This window comes from Ursus arctos, unplaced genomic scaffold (genome assembly GCF_023065955.2).
Source record: "Ursus arctos isolate Adak ecotype North America unplaced genomic scaffold, UrsArc2.0 scaffold_1, whole genome shotgun sequence".
Taxonomy (NCBI): domain Eukaryota; kingdom Metazoa; phylum Chordata; class Mammalia; order Carnivora; family Ursidae; genus Ursus; species Ursus arctos.
The window spans coordinates 97845963-97868220 of NW_026622763.1; the positions used below are offsets into that span (position 1 = coordinate 97845963).

General features: G+C 44.2%; 1 protein-coding gene across 5 annotated transcripts in view; it reads left to right on the forward strand.

Annotated features, from left to right (window-relative positions):
• Positions 1 to 22258, forward strand: part of RHBDD1 (rhomboid domain containing 1) — a 132940-nt gene that overhangs the window by 89769 nt on the left and 20913 nt on the right. The window contains exon 8 of one of the 5 annotated variants that reach the window (XR_008956752.1): positions 3586 to 20344. The exons of the other annotated variants lie outside the window; for them this stretch is intronic. The gene's annotated coding sequence lies outside the window, so the exon portion shown is untranslated. Of the gene's footprint in view, positions 1 to 3585; positions 20345 to 22258 lie in introns of those variants that run through there. 5 annotated transcript variants of the gene reach the window in all.

Consider the following 22258-nt stretch of genomic DNA (forward strand, 5'->3'; position numbering starts at 1 on the left):
ACAGAGCCTTTTAGAAGAAGCATTTCTAGGCTGCTACTGAATTGCCACGTACAGGAGAGATGTATGTTCTCCATACAGTCAGGACGTCACTGAGTTGGAGATTTGTTTGTGTTCTGGGAGGTGGATTGGCAGTTGTGATATTCCCGAGTTCAGAATCCTGAGAACTGAGATGGGTGTGGCCGCTTTGGAACAGTCTAGGCTACATTTAGAAAGACCGTATTACTTCTAGAATAACAAGGACATTTCTTTTACTGTGGTCCTCACCTGCCCATGAATGATTGGCTAAATTCTTTTGTTTGGTTTTTGGTTTTGTTTAAGCAACAGATCTTGATAGAATTAAAAATAGCAAAATAAATCATTTGTGTAGGGAAAGAACACCCTTTTACATAAGAAACCTGCATCTCAGGTACCTTATAGGACACACACACACACACACACACACACACACACACAAAGTTTACTGTGCACAATCATACATCATCTGCTTGGCTCTCATTCATTTCTACCAAAGTTTATAGCATATGAGCATGAAAATATTTTTAATACGGACACATTAGCAACATTTTAATTAAGAATATTTGTGTCGTTCATTTAAATAGGGCTCTATTTTTGTTCAGTAGCTTTCGTTTTAGAAGAGAAATGATTCAGAACAAAAAAAGAATGAATGTGCTCACATTAAGTGTGGCTTTAGACATCAGAATTTTAGGTCAGGCTGTTACACATTTCTCCCGCTCCTTGTGAGAGGGAATTATTCCCGTGAGAATTTCTACTGCTATCCGCTCTGCCTCTCAAAGTCTTCTCCTAAGAGTTGTGCACCGTCTTCCATCCATTTTGTTGTGTTGTGTTGCTAGTAAGAAAAATCAAGAGTCATATGTTGGTTTCCGTTTATTATAGAATCACAAATAGCTTTCACAGTGGTCTAGTTTCATCACATGGCGGTTCTCCAAGGGTCCAGAACTATTTATAATTCTGTTGCACTTAGTTATGGAGAGCCAGATGTGAGAGTCATGCATAATATGTATTTATATATCTTCATGAATCTCAATTAGGGGCCAGAAATCTTCCTGTGTCACATCTGTGTTATTTAAATCTATTTTTGTTGTAACACAAGACTGAAATTGTGCAATGTTATGAAGATTACTATAAATATTAAGCTGATTAAAATTACATTGTAATCATCTGCTTTGGAAAAATTGCAAATGGCCTAATCATGCCACGATAAGGGGCAGATTACATAAATCATGATGTAGAATAATACTCAGCCATTAAAAAGACAGAAGCAGGTTCACGGTGTATCGAATGAGAAGCAACGATACAGGCAGTATTCTTAGTAAAAAAAAAAACAAAACCATTTATTTTTGGAAGACCTAGTAAATGTGTATAAAAAAGATTGGGATAATATTTAACAAAATGCCAATTATCCTTATTTCTCAAGCATGAGATTATGGTGACTTTTATTTTCTTGTTTCGGCTTAACTCCATTTTCTAAAATTTCTGCAAAATCATGTGGAACCTTTAGAAGGAAAAACATATTATTAAAATGAATCTATGCATTGCTGAAAATATTCGGTATTAGCCATGCTCTTCTCTGATGTTCTCCCCAGCCCCATTCCGTTGAAGGCATCAGGTTGCTGTGGAGAAATGCAGAGACATCATGTATTCATGCCTCCGGCCTCTGCAGGCTACTGATGGGCACAGAGTGATGGGGGAGACTGAGCAGAGCCCAGTGTCTGAACTAGAATCTCTCCAGATCCTGTCTCCCCTTTTCCTCTTTTGCTTATCCCCTCCTTTCCCTTCTCCCCTCACTCTAAACCTTTTGTGCTAAAGTTATCCACACCCTGCAGACAAGAAGGCCAACGGCTCCTGTCATCAGTAGCTAGCTCTCCCCACCTACTGTAGTGATTTCCTTCTTAAGGTTCTAGAATGCACTGGATCCTGCCTTAGTTCGAGGCTGCTTTGGCGGAAGGCTAGGAACCGTGGCACCAGGCAGTTCCATTTTACCTGACAGTATCTGAAATGTAAAGCTCTGTACGTTTTACAGAGAGTGGTCCTTTCCTATCTGTTCTGCTTCATCTGAACGAAAGGTTGTGTGGTAGTTGGAACCCAGAGATTTGGGTCACCAGGAAAAGGAGAACTCTGGCGTGCTTTCTGTGGAAGAGCATTTATGTATTGCAAAATACAGTTCTGCATTACTAGAAAACAGTATGGGTTGACTCTTGAATCACTGCATTTAGAATTCTTTACAAATCAACCTAAACCACCCAAAGCCCAGTAGTTTTTAATTTTCAGCTCAGTGAGACTAAAGGGAAACAGTTTACTTTTGGCTGTAGTGATGCTGAAAGAAAATAAAATGTTACTAGTCCTTCGACATTAAGGGAGATAAAGTGTTTAATAAGTGTCTTCTAGAAGAAGTGACATCTGTATAGAACACCTGCTGTCTTCATTATAACTTTAAATAAGCTGTGTCTCTGGGGGTTCGCAGGGCCCTTCTTTTGGCACACACAGCTGTGACAAAGATAAATTTTTAACCCCAAGTAATTTGCTGTTGTGTAGAGGATGCTTTTTGGTGAGGCATTTGGGGGTGCAGAGGGGAATAAGCCCCTGACTTAGATAACTCGGGCCCTGCAAGGCCCATTTTGAGCATAATTTTGACATGATGACAATTGTCAAGTTATGACATTTCCTAGCCCTTGGTAACCCTAATGATTTGCTAATTATTATGTTAATGTTTTCTATATTGCAGAAACATGTAGACTGTTCTTCTTGGTATGTGGGCATCGCTGTTTAGTGGAATTCTGGATTTCTTTGTATGCTTTGAGGAAGGGGACCTGAGCTGTGCCTATGCTGATGGCGTGTTTCTGCTATGCTTTTACTCCTTACGGTGCTGCATGCGGGGATGGGTGGGTGGACGTGAAAGGACTTCAGGGAGAGCCTTTCTCCGGAGTACCTTTTAAAAATCCACGCCAAGGGGCCTGAAACGCATAATGTTTTAGGGAGCTCATTGTGTGGGCGTGAACAACACGAGGGCCAACGATGGAGTCAGTGTTGTCAGCACTCCCACAACAGTGGAGCTAAAAGTCAAGATGACAATAAAATGCCAATATGCTACCAAAAATAAATAAATTAATTAAAAAAAATCTACTGCCATTTTGGCAGATTGCAGTTGAACCAAGAATGTTTTCCTTAGGAATGGTTGTGAAAAGCCATGTGGCCCCAGAAAAAATAGTATTTAACCAGCAATGTGGTTCATCTTATTAGCCCGAGGAGAAAATAACTCCCCACCAAATTCTACTCTATTATAGATAAGAGTGTTTGAAGCCCAAATCAAAAACATCTGCTGTTTTTTTAGCCACGTGAAACTAATGCTTTGTCCCCCAAAGCAGCCGTAGTTTGTACAGATGCTGTGTACCCTGTATCTCTTAGACCTTGACACCATACAAAGGGGACATCTCCAGAGTTAATGAGCAATTAGGACATTCTTTCCTGTCAGTTAACTGGCAGAATAATGAGATCAAATGAGCGCTGTCCTTAAAAACACCCAGACTTGTATTTTCTAAAAAGCATTTCTTGCTCTGCTCTTTGCAGTTCCATAAACAGAAAAACAACTCCTTAACATGAAGATAACTTAAAAATTGCGCCTTCAGCAAACAGAAGACAGAGGCGTACAGAGAGGATGCCATTTACTTGAGACTCAGAATTCTCGGATCTTATTCCTGAGTAGTGACGTCATAATCTCTGCCATCACCTTCAGTGTCGTGAGGTTCGGCAGGTGGGAACACTTAGGCAGTGAGCATCCTTTCTCATATGAATGAATGTGTAATATCTAAGTTTGGGCTGATCGGGGTTATTGACCCTAAATTTCAATGAGTGGGTTCCAGGCCACGGCACATCTAAGGATTTTGGTTTTCCCCTGGAAGTGATGAGTCGTGAAGGGTTTAAACAAAGAGGGAGCAGAGAAAATGGATGAAGACCCCAAGATGAGAGGATGGCCCATTGGAAAAATGAAGTAGTCTGGGACTGCAAGGTATTTTTCAGGTGCGGCCCCGAGTGGCAAGCTAGGTGGGAATCCGGTTGTGAAAGATCCTGTACACGGTGTTTAAGGGTTTTGTAGCTGGCCCTGGGACAGCGGAAGCCAGGAAGAGTTTTAAGTAGGGGAGCAGTAAGAGCAAATATGGATTTGAAGGTCCCCGTGCTGTGTGTGGGGATCGGGTTGCAGGGGGAGAGATGGAATTTAAGTGAGTCCTAGCATACCAGGCACCATTGTAAGTGATCTGCGTGTGTGTATACATGTGTGTGTGTGTACATGTGTTAATCCAACAGCAATGCAGTGAGTTTTACTATTTACCCATTTGAGAGAAGACGAAACCAAAGGGAGGCTGACTGAGGTCACCCAGCTAGTAAGCGGTAGAGCCACGGGGTGAGCCCACACAGTCTTGGTTCCGAAGTCTCTGGACTCAGTCATGGTTATTTTCCCTGTTATACTGTATTGGGAGGGTTGTCACCACCATATTTTAATTAACAATAACAGTACTAATACTCTACGAAATGCTATTAGTACTTTACTATCTTAGTGAATTCTTTTTTTTGTGTTCATACTCATTCCTATCAGAATGAAATTATAGAAATTATAGTGAATCAGAGTTCTGTAAAATATTCATCAAGAAGTTTCAGATTAAGTTTTCCCAGGAGAGGTCAATGTATGTCTTCTAGGCCCACTTGCAGCTTTGCTTGGGAATGTATGTGGCAGATTTCACGGCTGAGTCTTGTTGGGGCCTGCGGTGGATATGTGTGAGAGTCCAGGGGATATGGGATCCCAAAATGTTCTCTAACCCACAGGTAACACTCAGCTAACTGTAGATGGAATCTTCCAATTGAGTGGAAAGACAGGAAAGGCAATATTAAGAATAAAGGAGAGTGGACTTTTCTGAAAGATACAGCTCACTGACAGCAAGGAGAACTGAATATATTCCTAACTGCGGTGACCTCACTTGGTTTCCGAAAACAGAATAACCATTGTTGTCCCGTGTGTTTCTGTAAGTAAATGGTGACCCTGGTGCATCCAAGGACTGTGCTTCAAGAAGGACCAAACATACGGTTGACTAGTATTGAAGTAACTGGAGAGATGGTTTAGAGATTTTGGTGATGCTCAGCTGCCTGCCTGTTAGCATCACCTGGGGACCTTTTTAAAATTACGAACCAGGATCCACAGCCGGTGGGGTTGGGGTGAGGGAGTGTGCACAGAGATGGCAGTGTGGGCCCAGGCACTGGGATTGCCTTGTAAGCTTCCCTAGTCTTCAGGTGGAGAGATCCTGGAAGACAAGGTGAGAGGTTCCCATTGATCTCTGCATCGTCCTGAAGGAGCTCTAGCAGAAGGCAGTGAGCACTTTGTTTTTTTAGGTTGGAGGTACTGAGAATACCACCCATTGCAATAGTACCTAGATTTCTAAATTCTTTATATATAGTTTTTAGAATGTATGGGGAATCCGTACTGTGCCAAATAGGAGAAGATAGCTCCCCACCTTCCCCCAAAATGAAGATGAAGACCACATTTCCTGCCTTCAGGGAACTTGGTCAAGTGGGAAAAAGAGGAAGGGGGTATGGAGGGAGGGAAGTGGTAAAAGGCATCAGCAAAAATAGCTCTGATTTAGGTGAAACCATTGCTAGTAAAAGAGGAGGGGGAAGGCAGTTTGGGAATGTTTAGGGATGTGAAGGCTGGAAGAAAGGGGTGGTACATGGTTTCTTGACTGTCTCCAGGACAAAAAAATCCAAAACAACAACAAAAACAAACATTAAGCCCGTCTTACATCACATACCAATTCTTCTTGGAAATCATGCAATTAAGAAATTATAAAATAACATGTTTATTTTTGTTTATTCTGTTCTCTAGACTTAAATTTTACTGATGAGGAATGTTAACATAATGCAGTGAATTTTAATGATTATTGCTTGTAGTCCTTCATTGTATTATTATTTTGCCTTTTAACACGTTTCTTCGTAGAGGAATGAAATTGTCAGGCCTTTTCGTGGTTAGGGAAGTTGCAGTTCATGAAATCACCAATTGAGAGAGGATTACAACCTGACTGCTCCGCTGCGCCTTTTAAAGAGAGGTCAGCTGACATTTCCAGAAACTGCATAACTGTTCGTCTACGGGCCCTGTGGCAGTGGCTTGGCCTTATAAGAATCACACCGAGTTCTTGTGAACATAGTTATTCCTGGGATTCTAAGTCTGTAAGGGCGTTAGGAATGGCCTGGTCCTAACCACCTTGGCAGTGTGCTCCCTGGGGAAAAAGGTTGTTTCTGGCTAGACCCTCATGGCTTATCCATCCTGGAGCTTGTCCTGGAATCCACATCATTACACTCCCCACCTAGAGCTGTTTCTACCATATCATGCAAGTTCATTTTTAAGCATAATATGCAATCAAAAAATAAGCGGAGTTCTTTGACGAGCAATAATGCACATCCTGACCATTACTAAAGATTCTCCACCACCTTAGAAGATTGTCAGTAGGATTCTTAGGTGCCTATTTTGCTTCGAAAGCAATTAGTGAGCAACTAGAGTAGAGGTGGGAAGATATATCCTTAAAATAAGTTTTAACAGGTTCCAGTGATCAGTGTGGATCAGCTTTTTTAATACACTTGTAGGAACTTCCGTGGATTTTCTGTTATCTTGTATTTAGCAGATACCCTTGTGAAATGATCCAGAACATTCTCCCAACTAGATTTTCTCTTTATATATTGATTATTTTCATGCTATAAACTTTTGGCCTGGTTGGTTTTAAGGTATTGCAAGATTTTTAAGATAAGATTAGGGGTCAAACTTACTATATTTTCTTAGTTGTCTAGTTTTATATGTTTCATACAGAAATGGATTTTCAATTGAAATCAGTTGTAGTCTCGACATCTTGCTATATTCAGAAATAGAAGATCTTTGAACTGGAGGGACCTTAGCAGATGCCCTTTTCGGTCATTTCTGGAACACTCCCTGCAGCGCTGGTGAGATGGGCCATCTATACACTGTCAGAAATAGGAGTCTCTGGAAGGGCGTTGTCAAATAAAACACAGAATAATTCTGTCTTTTGTGGACTATCTCCAAGTTGGTACTTAAGGGGATTAAAATTGAAACGACTTGATTAACTGACCCTAATTTAACATTTTATGGTATTTTATGGTAGTTAGCAGTTAAAAGTTTAGCCAACCAGCTAGAACAAGCTTTTGCCTATGAAGAATTTGATTACTATTTTTAAGATTCTATTTGTCAGAGAGAGAGAGAGAGAGAGCGAGAGCACAAGCAAAAGAAGCAGCAGAGGGAGAAGGAGAAGCAGACTCCCCGCTCAGCAGGGAGCCCGATGTGGGACTCTATCCCAGGATCCTGGGATCATGACTTGAGCTGAAGGCAAATGTTTAACCACCTGAGCCACCCAGGTGCCCCTGATTACTATTTTTTATGTGTAAAGGGAAAAAGGAAAAAGTAAGCAGAAAGAGCTTAGAATCTGTAAACCCCTCGGTCTGTGAGGAAGCCCTTTGCAGCCTTGCTTTTCCGCCTCAACACAGGCTGAGTGTGGGCTTTGCAGTCAGTCAGGCCCCAGTTGGAATCCCAGCTGTCTCTCCTTTACCATTGAGCAGGGTCATTAAGGGATTTGTGGGGATGTGGTGGTTAGAGAGTTAAGGCGTGCTCGGGCACTGTGGTGGCGGCACCTGACGCAGGGACGAAGGACACGCGGTACAGAAGGCCCTTGCTCTAGCACCTCTTCTTGCCACTTTGCTTCCCTTTCTCCTTTGCCACACGTTTTCTCTCTACGCTTACCTTGGATCACTTACCAAAACCTTTCTTTTGGTATCCATTTCGATTTTGGAGATTTCTCCCGAAAGGTAATAATGAATGATCACTAAGCCACTAACATTCAGCAACCCTCTATGGACCACGCAGAGCAAGTACAATACATGCATTTTTTTCATTTACTATTTGCAAGAACTTCCAAGACAGGCACAGTTGAGCCTCAGAAATTAAATGTAATAGAGTCAAGGTATGAATTGAGACCTATCTGACTCCAGAGCTATTCATCACTGTGCAGGTCACTCCAAGGATCTCCTTCTAGGAGTGTTCACTTCTGTGTCCACCCCCGTCCCACATGCGATGGTTATAAGAACAGTAAGAGCTAGTACATGCTTCACCTGGGTGCTGCTCGAAGCCCCTTGCGTGTATGGCCTCATTGGAGGCTCACCACAACTCTGGACAAGCTCGGTCACTAGCCCCATTTTTCAGGTGAGAAAACCAAGGCACAGAGAGGCTAAGTAATTTGTCTGCTTACCTAGGGTCACACAGAGTTAAAAGTGGTGTTCCAACTCTGGTTCTTCATCCGCCAGCTCTCTTTCCCCTCTCACTCAGGCAGTTCTTAGAATGTATTTTACAGTAGGCCCGGCGACTCAGAGAAGAGACAGGAGCTCCCTCCTGCCCACCGTAACCATCCTGGCTACACATTTCAGTTTTCGGTAACCTGCACATTCTTTCCTTATCCTCGCGACAGTCCTTCCCAACGAGTGATGTATCGGCTATTTCGTCCAGAGGCTACACGGAGACTAATGCCTAAGCAAGGAAGAACAAACAGCAAATTCATTAACTAGGAATCTATTTACAGTCAATTCCCAAGGCTCATTGTGCAGCCGGCGCCTCCACATCATTTAGAGCTGCTAATAAATGAAAGTCTTTGCATCTTTCCAAGTGTCTTGATATTTACAAGCCTCGTATTTTACCATAGGAAGCAGCCTCAACAAGCATATTCATGTGTTGACAGTTCTAATTAATACAAGTAATTAGTCCTGACAGTGGAACCGTGAAAAGAAGACCCATTCATAAATTTGCTAATTATGTTACTCTGCTCAGAATTTAATCGTGGCCCGGTCTTTCATCATTTCTATATATGGGCAAAAGGCTGTCTTACTAAATCCTTCCGACTTTCACATTTACTTCTGGTAAAGGAATTTTGTTGAGATGAATTTATCATTAGAACTTAATTCCCCAGGGCGTGGGAAGGAGGTAAATGAGAGGATGGGGAAAGCCGGGCAAGGAAGGAGGGAGAAGTCAAGTGCATCCCTAGGCTTTCTTACTATCTAAACCTTGTGACTTTTTGTGTACTTGTTTTGATGCCTTTTCTGAAAACTAAGTTGGTTTTGTTTAGGGCATTGGGATGTTTCTGGGACAGAAAATTTGAAGATAGTTTGTTAGTTACTTCGATCCACAGTTGAACCCTCTTCTGTCTGTTGTAAATGGCCTGCATTTTCAAGGAGGTTTGCTCTGGTGCAGGGTTTCTTTAACACTATTGGCCTTTTGGGCTGGAGAGTCCCTTGTTGGGACTGTGCATCACAGAATGGTGAGTAGTACCTGGCCCCCACCGACTGGATGGAATCCACCTGCCCCCCTAGTTGTGACAGACAAAAATATCTCCAGACCTTGTCGATGGTCTCCTGGGGGGCACAGTCACCCCTAGTTGAGAAACACTGCAGTCGAGAGAAGCTTTAAAAAGGAAATCAGGTAGAACTTGCGTTTAGGACACCTGCACAGAAACAGCTGTGGTGAACTCAATAAGCGCATTTAGAAGTAACTTAATGGTATGAAATCCAGATTCGGAATGTTATTTCTTGAATCGCAGTACCTCCTTCTTACCTCTTCAATGTCAAGGTCCCTCTGGTCCTCCTTGTTGGAAAGTAGAGTGACGCTCGATAGTAGAGTAGCTGTATCTAAAACTTACCTTTGCTTCTCATGTGAAATATCCTGGGCTCTGAGCATTCATGGATTTCATATTTCAAGTTTCAGCCGCTTTTAGGTGACCTTGATGTTTTGGCTATTCAGCCGCAGGTGTTCTTTGTCCCCGTTTCCAGGCCATTAATTCCTTCTCTTACCTTCCCTCCTTAGATTTCCTGTCCTTTGTCTCAGTTACTGTCTTACAAATACTGTCCATGCCCTTACTGCTCTGTCCTCCTTCCACCCATCTGGAAACAACCGCAGGTTCAGATGAGCCCAGCCACTAGGCTTCTCAGACCCTCCATTGGGCACCTGAGTCTGATTGGAGAACATGGGCCAGCAGAGGAGACTGAGCCTGTTATAAATGCACGCCAACATCCCACCTGGCCTTGACTGCCCGAGAAAATAGAATCCACCTGTAGGTAATGACTTTAGTCTCCTATCAAAACTACAAACTTGGGGCGCTTGGGTGGCTCAGTCTGTCAGGTATCTGACTCTTGGTTTCTGCTCAGGTCACGGTCTTGGGATTCTGGGATCGAGCCCTGTGTCGGGCTCCATGATCTGCAGGGAGCCTGCATGAGATTCTTTCCCTCTGCCCTCCCTCCCACGTGTGGGCACCCGTGCTCGCTCTCTCTCTGAAATAAATCTTAAAAAAAAAAAAATACTACAAACTTACCTGTACCCAATCCCATACTTAACTCATCCCTCTGACAGCTGGGCAGCGAGGTCTCCCCATCACAGAAGTCCTGACTTCTCAGGAAAATTTTTTGTTACTGATTGATCATCCCTTTCTCCCTTTGTCTTCAGCCTGTCGGCCTCTACTGGGTCCTTTCTATCAACGTTGAAACACATACTAGCCTCTCTCCTGCCTCAGCCCAAAAGAAAGAGAGAGCAGTAACACAGCTGCCTTCCACTCACCTGCCCCTTTCTTTCTGTTGACACCCTGCAGCCAGTTGCTTCTTGTCTTTACTTCTTCGACTCTGAATCTTGCCATCACTTCTTCGATCATGTTACAGCCGCCATTACTCTAATTACCCAGCTCCAGCCAAATTCTTCAGTGACCTTGCTATTGCCAAGGCCTGGGGTCATTTTTCCTCCCCACATTTCTTACCCAAGTGAATCACCCCTTCTTAAAACCCTACCTTTTGTCTCCCTTTCTCCCTGATGCCCACTTCCCTGGCTTTCTGGCTGCTGCTGGCTCTTTCCTTGGCCTCCTTGGCAGGTTCACCTCCCTTGACTTGACTTTTGAATATCAGTTCTCCATGACTTCATTCTAGGTTTTTTTTGTTTTGTTTTGTTTTTTTTAAGATTTATTTATTTATTTTAGGGAGAGAGCACAAGCAGGAGGGGCAGAGGGACAGGGAGAGACTCCCAGGCAGACTCCACACTGAGCACAGAGCCCGACATGGGGCTCGATCCCCAGACCCTGAGAGTCGACACCAAGAATTGGATGCTCAACCAACTATGCCACCCCGGCGGCCCTGGCTGTTCTTTTCTTTTCCCAAGGCTTCAGTTTCTGGTTGTGTGCTGGCAACTTCCACATTGATCTCCTCAGACCAGAGGAAGCTCTTTCTGAGCTTCTAAAATTATATATAACACACTCAAGGACATCCCAAATGCAGCATGTACAAAACCAAATTCATAATACCTTTCTACCTCCCCGACTTATTCCTCATCAAGTGTTGTCAGTGACCAAGTCTACTTGGTGCTAATTCAAAACACGGGTCACGTTCTTCCAGTTCTTTCACGTGCACTAGTCTGAGCCAGTGTTGTCTGTGCCCAGAAGGTAGGTGAAGATAAAGAGTTTAGTAAAAGGGCCAGATCATGTAGGGCCTTTTAGGCCAGTCTGAGTGCTTTAGTTTTTCTCTAAGATGGGACCCTGAGAAGGTTTTGAGCAGCAGACTAGCATAATTGAACTTTTTAAAGGATCGCTTGGGCTGCTGTGTTGACAATGGTCTGTAGGGCACCACAGTGGGTTGAGTGGTGACTCCCAGAAGAGCTCATCAGAATGTGACTGTATCTGGAGTAATAGTCTTTGCAGATGTAATGAAGGTAACGATCTCAAGATGGTGGACCTTAAACCCAATGACAGATCAGTCCATTGCATCGGTCCAGGCAAGAGGGGACCACAACTCCCATCAGACAGCTGCCCTGGAGGAGATGCAAAGAGGTCAGCTTCTGGGTACATTTTGAAGGTAGAGAGGGGACTGAGATTTTGGCTGAGGGCACTGGAAAGTTGGAATTTCCATTAACCTGAACATGCAGAGAGAACAGATCTGTGAGGAAAAAACAGAGTTCCGTCTTGGACCTGGAGAGAGTGAGAGACTTATGAGAGCTCCACATAGGGACGGTGAGGAGGTGGTTTGTATGAGGCCAGATGGTAGGTGTGGTCTGGAAATATGTTTGCAAGTCATCAGCATGGCATAAATGGTATTTAAACTCATGAAGCTGGGTGGAATCTCCAAGGAAGTGAGTGTAAATAGAGAAGAAGATTGAGGACCGAGTGCCTGGGTCTCTGACATTGAAGTTTGAAAAGAAAAGAAGGTACCAGCAAAGGAGAGTCAGAAGAAGGGACCAGCAACATGGGGAGAAAATGGAGAAGAAGAGAGGGTGGCTCCTTGAAAATAAGTCCAGGAGGAAGGAGCTCTCAGCTGTGCCAGATGTAGTCCTTGTGGGATGACGGCTGAGAAATGGGCCCTGGACTCAGCAAGGCCAAGGTCAGCAATAACCTTGACGAGAGCTCCTTCAGGAAATGAACAGTGGCTGGTGCCATAGATTCTGCTTTTGCCTCCTGTTCCATCAGAGTTAGAGCAGGGTCCTGTGCTTGTAAAGGCTTGAGTTTCTTAACCCCCACCACTACCCCTGATAACTAATGAGAGGGAACCTGATAACTGACATTGGCTGCATTGCTACTACTGGATTCCCCAGCCTTAGCTGGTGTTTAATAAAGAAACCCCTGATGGTACTCCTCCTGGAGCCACAGCAAATGCCCGTGTGAGAAGCAGCTTCATCACAAAGCAGTTTTTGCCTTTGGCTTGGTCCATCTGGCCTTGTGCTTTTTGTTGTAAGGTTAATACGTGAAATTGGTCTTTGCTCTGCCTATAGTACCTGACTGTATAAGGAAGGGCTCTCCTGGGGCGCTTGTCAGTAACTCCAGAGCCGCACTGTCCAGTAGAACTTTCTGCAGTGATGGACATGGTCTGTATCCTCAGTGTCCAGTACGGCAGCCACTAGCGACATGTGCTGAGCCCTGGGGATGTATAGTAGTCCCCGCTTATCCTTGAGGGGAACATTCCAAGGCCCCCCAGTGGGTGTCTGAGACTGCAGATACTACCGAACGCCGCATACACTGTTTTTTCCTATACGTACACTGTGATAAAGTTTAATTTAGAAATCAGGCACAGTGAGAGATGAACAACAATAGTGAAATAGAGTGATTGTGACAATAGGCTGTAATAGAAAGCTAAACGATGTGGTCTCTCTCTCTCTCTCAAAATACCTTGTACTCACCCTTCTTGTGATGATGTGAGCTGATAAGATGACTACAGGATGAGGGGAAGTGAGGGGAATGACGTAGTCTTGGGCTGCTGTTGACCTTGTGGTGACAGTGGAAAGTAAAACCATGGATAAGCGGGGACTACTGTAGTCAATACAACTGAGAAAACTGAATTTTTAGCTTACTTCATCTGAATGCATTTTTTTAAAGATTTTATTTATTAGAGAGAGCGCGCGCACACACACGTGAGAGAGCATGAGCAGGGGGGAGGGGTAGAAAGAGAGGGAGAAGCAGACTCTCTCCCTCATCAGCAGGGAGCCGGATGTGGGACTGGATCCCAGGGTCCCCAGGTCATGACCTGAGCCAAAGGCAGATGCTTGGCTGACTGAGCCCCCCCAGGTTCCCCCAGTTTGGCAGTTTCTTTTCTTTTCTTTTTTTTTTTTCATAAGATTTTATTTATTCACCTGAATTCATTTAAATGTAAATAGCCATGTGTGGCTAGTGGCCATTGGACGAGTGCAGATCTAGACCACAGTTTCTCAAAGTGTGTCCTGGGAACCTGTTAGAAACACAAAATCTTGGACGCCGCCCCAGACCTGCTGAACCAGAAACACCAGCGGGTGAGACCCGCAGACTGTTCCAACAAGCTTGGCAGGGGAGTCTGATAGGCACTAAGCAGAATGCTCCGTCCCCGGAGCTCCTGAGTTAGTAGGTCTGGAATGGGGGTCTGAGAATTTGCTCTTCTAACAAGTTCCCAGATGATGCTCTGATGCTGCTCTGGAAATCACTTTGAGCAGGTGATGTAGAAGATGGAGCACCTCTTTATGAGGCCCCCAGATCCCCAAGAACGAATCCCATGGATGCCACATAACGAATATTTGAAGTCAGGAAATCCCAGTGTACCCTCTGCACTCCCTGAAAATCTTTCTGCCTGGTATTAGAGCTCCCGGCTCACAGAAGGGCTCCTAAGTGTTGAACTAGTAAAGAGATTTGTATCCTTAGCCTGGGTCAAATGTCTAAAGTTAAGAGCTCTTACCCTGCCTGTGACTTTCGGTCGGTGATCGCTTTTTGGCATTCAGATAACCTGTTAGTATATTTTCACTTTTGTGATCCATAATTCTGCAGCTTATTTTAGGAGAAGCCATTGTCGGTGTAATTTTTTACTCTGTATTTTGATAAATTTTAATTGCTATAATGCTAAGAAGGCCATTTTTGATAAGCATCGTATGGCCCCTGTAGGGGGCTCACTTGCAAATGTGTCTCTTTTGTTGTCCCTCGGCAGGGTAGAAGCAGAAAGGTTGTAATCATCTTTCAGTGCCTGGGCCCAGGAATGCTAACTGTCCTGCGTATGGAGGATTGTCCTGTCCACTGAGGATAATCCAGTAACCTGTTCATAGGTGACAGAAATCTCTCCTTGGTGAAATCACCTGTAAGGCTATGACCCTCCTTTGCTAGTCCTATTTCCCCATGAGCATTTTGTAATCAGGTTTACTTGTTTCACAGGAGGATGAAGGACTCTCTCTTCTGCTCTTTCATTACATAATTTAATTCTTCCAGTGAATATTTTATTCACATGTAAGGCCAAGTGCTGTGTGGCTTACAGAGATGCCTGAGACCTGGGCCTGCTTGCAAAAAACTTACAGTACTAGCAATGAGCTAGAGAAATGGCTTAAGAATTATATAAATGATAGGAACAGAGAGGGAGAATTACCTGGGGAATTGGTCAAGATTAAACCAGAGAAACAACCAGTGGGAGACATACACATTAGGAGATTCATTGCAAGGAATTGGCTTATGCAGTCCAGGGCGCTGAACAAGGAAGTCTGAAGTCTGTAGGGCGTGCCGGGGATGAAGCTGCAATCTGCAGGTGGAATTTCTTCTTTTTTAAGGAAACCTGAGCTCTGGTCTTGGGGCCTTTCTGAATTAGGCCCACCCAGATTATCTAGAATAATCTCCCTTAAAGTCGACTGATAACGGACTTTAATCCTATCTATTGAATACCTTCATAACAGCACCCAGTTAGTGTTTGATGGAGTAACTGCAGACCGCAGTGAGCCCAGTTGACACATTTAAAAAAAAAAGACCATCACACTTAGAGACTGTGTTCAAGGATCATATCTTGAAAGGTGTGGCATTTGTTCCAGTCCTTAAAGAATGAAGATTCTAGGATGTGGGGATAAAGGGAGTAGGCATTCTAGAGAGTACCACTATTAAATATTAATAAAAATAAACAGGGGCACCTGGGTGGCTCAGTCAGTTGAGCATCTGACTCTTGATATTGGCTCAGGTCATGATCTCAGGGTCATGAGATTGAGCCGCATGTCGGACTCAACACCCAGCATGGAGCCTGCTTGAGTCTCTCTCTTTCTCCCCCTCTGCCCTTCCCCACCCCCCACACTCTCCCTTTCTCTCCCTCTCTCTAAAAAAAAATAAATAAAAATAAATAAATAAAAATGAACAATAAAATATACCAAGACAGGAATGTACAGTTGGTGTTGGCACACTGGCTAGTAGTTGCACTATGACCTTTCTCTGAACCTGTTCTCAGTTTGCTCATCTAAAAAATGGGTCAAATGTTCATCATGACTGTCCCCTAGGATGGAATGAGATGATATTTGAGGGTCCATTTTGGAATTGGTAAACACTGTGAATGCTAAGGTATTTTATAGAGATGGTGGTGGTGGTAGTATTTTTGCATGTGAAGTTTGGTTAAAAAAAAAAAAAGGCTGGGCAGGTAAAACAGTGCCTGATTATTGTGGACTTTGCCTAAAATTTGCATCTTTTACTCGGGGGGAGAAAAGGTATTCTCTAAAGTTTGTTCCAAATGGACTGAAAGGAAGTAAAAACATCTCTGTATATGTAGCCATGCCCCATTGTCAAAAAGACACGGTCGCCATTTGCTCTGTCCTAAGACAACTCAACATTTTTTTTTTTTTTACAGAAGCGGACCTCTGTTTTTAACATGATATTGGGGATGAAGGAGAGTCATTTATTATAAACTTATTGAATACTTTGCCTAAATAGGGAAAAAGAATTAAACCATTTCCAAGAAAGTTGTTCCAAGTTTCTTAGGTAATGGCTGATGTAGCCAATTGACTCAGTCACCAGAGAGAACTCCAGAAAGGGACGCTACAGTGAGTGCAGTTTGACAGACTTCTTTTTTTCTCCTTTTTCCAGAGCCGTGTTCTACAAACCAAGCTAATTTTGCCAAGCAAGTTCCCCCCCTAATTGTTCAAGCCATATGCATTTTGAAGGAAATTTAATCCATATGTTCCTGAGTCACTTACGCCTAAGTCATTAAAATGTTATTTTGTAAATGTGATTTCATGTTTGAAGTCATAGTAAAGTATTTTTAGGAGATTTTCCTTCTTCATAACGCTAAATTTTTCTTAGTTTGTTTTCTTGTTTTATTTAAACACACTGCACATCATCTTAACACACGTCCTGTGATGAGACACAAAGGGAGTCTTGAAGCCAGAAGGGGGGTCTAGTCTAACACGTTCGAAGCAGCCAGTTTTCTCTTCACACAAGTTGATAAATGTTACCCTCCTTCAGTGTTTTCTGTTGTGTCCCGGGCTGCTTTTAACCTGGTCGTACCCCACCCCAGCCCTCTCCCACGCTGCTCCCCAAACGGGTGCCCACGAAAAAGAAGAGGGAAAAGAAAAAGGAAAATAGTAGAACCAGACTGCCTCATAAGATCTATTGCTCAGCTGTGCCACGTGATCCTTTCTTTCCAAAACTGAGTTCATTTTCCCCTTTTACCCACTAGCATTGCCAGCTGGGAGGATTTAGGTGTTTCATAAAACGTCTACAAAAGAGAGAAGTAAAATTGAATTTAGGAGCAGTCTATGGCTTTTCATCCTTAGGGCAAATAAATGGCAGTGCCTGCTTAGGACTGAAGCTAATTGAAAAATTGTTTCATGTTTTTCCCAAAATAAGCTTTTTTTTTTTTTTTTTTAAACCTCTGTCTCTTTGGAGTCCCACGATAGGGACCAGGATTTGTCTGTGCGCGAAGCATCCTGGTGTATGTGTGTCTGTCCACTGGAACACCTGTAGGCTGCAGAGGGGCGCCGGAGAGGCCTTATTGTTAGGGTTTGGGAGAGATGGGTCTCTCCTGAGCACCAGTTCTTCATGGGCAGCCGGTGAAGCAGGTCAAACATAGTAAGAGACATTTACCACCCAGAGGTCCCAAGATTTAAGGAGTTAAAACTTTTCCTTCTCATCAATTTGAGCTTGTAAAGTACTGTCCCATCTTTTCTGTTTGTTTGTTTTTAATTCAATCCTCAAAACTGCGCTGAAGGCTGTGGTTTTTGGGTTTGGGTCAGTGGTTTTTTCGTAAGGAAACTGAGGTTCAGAGAAGTTACTCTCTTAGATCTTTCACAAGGAGACGGTGGCTGTTGGTGTGTGCCTCTGACCCCACTAGACTGTAAGCTCCATGAGAGGAGAGATGTCCTGTCCATCACGTGGGGATGTTTGAAGACCTCTGTGGGCTTGAATTTTTGGAAGTCCTACCTTCTATCATTTCAAATGCATAAAACATATGACTGTGTGACTTTTTTAAATCCAGAGGTGAATCTTCATATTTCTTCAAAGCTCTAGAATCTGGTAGCGAATGGCCTAACGAACATGGTGGAAAGCTAGACAGAGAGCCCCTTTCTTATGAAAGAAAGAAATACAAAGGGACTAAATGAGGAGGGGAGCGATTAGGATTATCTAAAGAGCCATCCTTTTCTTCCTCAGACCTGATTTCACCCTAGGAAAGGGGGTCCACACTTGTGTGGATGGACACTGGGAGTGTTTGCTCCTCATGCACCTCTTTGGAGGCCCGCAGAGTACATTTGAACTAAACTCAAAAACCTGCAAAGCTGGTTGACAGGCTGAGTTTCTGGGTCAAGGTAGAAATAGTGGAACTTGCCCTCCATCCGTGGAAATTCTTTGGGATTCTGCCATTCAACAAATACTCACTGGCCACCTGCACTAGCAACACCACAGTCACCAGGACAGGCTCGTCCCGAGGGTCTGTCTCTCTACCCTGATCAAGCTCTTGCTCCTTGGGGTACCTTTGTTGAAGTATATTTGACATGTCTTGCTTTTTTATTGCTCATTTATTGGTTGGATTGTACGCACATGCACTTGACCTTGTGTATTCCTGAATCCTTCTGTATATAAGCTAAAACTAGAACGGGGAAGGAAGCCTATAGCATAAAAATTGGGCATGGAAAAGCTCAGTTTCTCCACTGCTAAATTAGTTTTCTGTATTTCTTTTCAAATCCCTTGGTAGACCTGGACTTCAGAATAAGATGCAGAACCCTTCTTGAGTCTGTACTGTGCCTTCTGGCGCTGCCTTCCTCATGGTGGTTCCTCCCTGAACTACCGGGACTCTTGTTCACTTTCGATATTTCCTTTTTGCGTGCATGTATATACCTATATGGCTCTTAAGGGACCTCTCTTCCTAAACTCATCGAGTGCATTTAATTTGTGGCAGGAACCCCAAAGCATATTCTCCCCAGAGAAAGAATGAGATTTGCCTGCCATCAGTTGAAGGATACGATTCCACAAGAAAATTTTGAGATGTTTCCTTGTGTCGGAGATTTTGGTGACCAAGAAGTGGGTGCCTGAGGGGAAGCGTCTGGCCTCCTTGTCTGAGGAAGTCAGGAAGTTGGTATTTTCATTTTCCCTTTTCTGCTCTGCTTCCTCATATACTTTGCATTTACCCAAAACTATCCCCATGGGAAGACTGGTGTTTATTTATTTAGAGTAAAGCTCCATCATCTTGGGAGTATTTCCCAAAGCAGTTCCTAGATGTCACCTCTCCTATTGACTCTTTCTTCCCTGCCCAGCCCCCTTCAGCAAGAACTTTTCTAACATTTTATATTCGAGCTGTTTTCGTTTTAGTGAAGATGGTAAATTAGACCATGAGGAAACAAGCCTGAAAGTTCTAGAGATTTTCATTCTTGAAAATGCCGGGTCTTTCGTGATCATCATCATTATTGTCTTAAGGAGTGAAAACCAAATGAGAAGAATGTGGAGCTGCTTCATTCGCGGACACAGTTGCCACTGATTGTGTCCCCCTCCAGCATTTCCGTGAGCCTTAGAACAGCTCTATGGTCAATAGAGCCTTTGGTCCTAAAATCATAATCCTGACCATTGACCCTCATAGCTGCTCCCTCTTGAGAGTCCCCTTTTTGTTCAGGTGGTAGATTGGCCAACAGGCATGTGCTGGACTTGAGGGTCTGCGGGATCTGTGGGGAGGCCACGTCACAGCCTCGCCACACATGCTGGCATCCTCCCCCAGTATCCTAGGCCTCGATGGGTGACCAGAGTCAAAGATTCCTTTTACATGGCACTGGGTGTAACAATTTGAATAAATAGTTAGGATTCCGACTGTCGTGTATGCCAGCACTCAAAAGGTCTAAACCTACTTTGCGGTCAAGTATAGGGCTGAAGTTTGGTTTGAAATTAGCTGTGTCGTTTGCTCGCTGTTGAACCGGGTGGGAGGAGCATTTCGTTGAGGAACACAGAACTCTTTGACGGGAGGTTCACTGCCCACCAACTGCGTGTTGGAGTATCTGTGGCCCGACGTCAAGGAGAAGCCATTGTTGTAACGGAGTCGGGTTATGTGTTACGTGAGCAAGACTGGCAAGGCCTTGTGTCTGGCTGAGCCATCAGAATGACCCCTTTGGCTGGAAACCTGGTTGCAGCACACGTGTTGTTTGAGCACTGACTAGGAGGCCTGTGTGTAGTCAGTAAGAAGGAGGGGGGGGGGCAAGGTTCTAGTTCCAGAGTTACTGCAGGCGAGCTGAGGGACCTGGGGAAGTTTTCTCAGCTTTTCTGCTTCAGGATCTGTAAAACGAGGGGGTGTCTCAGTGGTCTCATTCGCTTTAGAAATTCTCTCTACAGGGGCGCCTGGGTGGCACAGCGGTTAAGCGTCTGCCTTCGGCTCAGGGCGTGATCCCGGCATTCTGGGTTCGAGCCCCACATCAGGCTCCTCCGCTATGAGCCTGCTTCTTCCTCTCCCACTCCCCCTGCTTGTGTTGCCTCTCTCACTGGCTGTCTCTATCTCTGTTAAATAAATAAATAAATAAATCTTTAAAAAAAAAAAAAAGAAATTCTCTCTACGTTTAGTATTGGTTTCGTGCACTTTGGGTCTCATGGATGTGAATATACACACTCACTTAAACCATACGACTGTGTTCTTCTTAGGTTAAATGGGCTCCTCAAGAGAAGAAACTGTACCTTACTCATCTAGAGTAGGTCTAGAATGGTGCCTCAGTCTAGAACAGTGCCTGACCCCCAGTCGTTGTTTGGTCATACAAATTAAGGAAAGAGGAGGGGAGAAGCAAGTTGCTAAAATTTCAGACCACCTCAGAAACTGGTGGCATTGGAAATTATAAGCTCTAAACCAAAATAAAGGAGGTTAGAGAGATGAAGGTGAGAAAACTAGTTGTGTTCTCTCCTGGCTGTCACTGGCTGGTAGGGCACACTCCCTTCTGTCCATCACTGGGAGAGAGTCGCGTCACGTGATACACGTTCAGTGCTTCACTGCACCTGATGCCTGGTAGCCACACGACAGAATGTCAGCTATCATCAGTAGGAAGAAAGTGAGTTTTCTCATTGGCCCAAGATTATCAAACAAGGTGGATTGTCACTCAATAGAACTAAAATTTGAGAGCATGTTTCCATTCTACCAGATTTTACTAGACTTAACATTTCACTCACAGGATCTTTTCAGCGTCAGTCCTGGGAGCGGCAGGTCTCTGGGCACCGTGATGAGTGTGGAACGTGAATGGGGTTCAGCGGAAGCAGGGCCTGACCCCACAGTGTTGGGTGGGTGTTGCCCTTTTTGAGTCCCGAGGATCCAGGTGGTGACTTCTGTCCGGTCTCTTGTTCGTTAATGAAGATGTACAGAAGAGACATCTAGCTATTTGATTCTTCCAGTTGGTTGAAAAATAAACAGGCATTTACCCCGGAAGTGATTTGCATAGGCTACTCTTTAGTGACTGTGGGTGGTGGTGACCCATCCAGAGCCCAGGGCGTTGTCCTGTAATTGGAGCTCGCTCCTGTAAGGTCCCTGGCCTCACACGGAGGTGACCTGGTGCCCCCCTTTACCATTTTTAGGCAATGTGCTGTGCTCCCACAGCACAGATGACGCCTGGGTCCACATATGGACCTGCAGCCGTGCCGGCTGCCCCAGCTCATTCAGTGCCATGACCCCGCGGAGGGCGTGGGGACAATCGGGTCTCTGGCTGGTGGTAAGGAAATTGTGTTTTTAAAGCTGCCAGCGTCTTCCTTCCCTTTAGTCAGTAGTTCCATTTCTAACATGTGAGCTTTCAGAGCTGAGCTCTTGTGGGGTCTCCCAAGGTTTAACATGGTGCCGGGAGGGTAAAGGAGCATAAAGAGAGACTCTTTTTGACAGGACCATGTCAGACACCTGTGGAGTAGATGCCCTTGAGTCCCTCACTCAAGAACAGTTTGCTTGCCTTCCTCAGAGTGGTCATCCCGTCAAGGAAGGACCCTTCCTCCTGGAGCAAGCCAGTTCTCGATTTTCCTGACACTTTCTCATTTCCCCTTGGAGCCCTCAGAAACCAGCCCAATCCCACCTAGATAACAGAAATTGTTGGTTGGTCTCTCTTTCCTTTTTTTTTTTTTTTTTTTAAGAATTTGTTTATTTAAAAGAGAGAAAGAGTACAGGAGCATGAGCTGGGGGAGGGGCAGAAGGAGAGGGAGAGGGAGAAGCAGACTCCCCGCTGAGTGGGGAGCCCAACATGGGGCTCAATCCCGGGACCCTGAGATCATGACCTGAGCCGAAGTCAGATGCTTAACCAACTGAGCCACCCAGGCTCTTGATGAAAGGGGTGGTTTGGTGCAGAACAGGAAGTCTGCTTGGATGCATAGACACTGTCCAGTGTTGTGTAATGCTGAAGGGTGTGGAAATGGGTATATTTCTACACAAAGAAGGAACCCTTGAAAATCTGTTAGGCTTAGAATTTTCAATGATGATCTAAACATAGACTCCTCAAGTA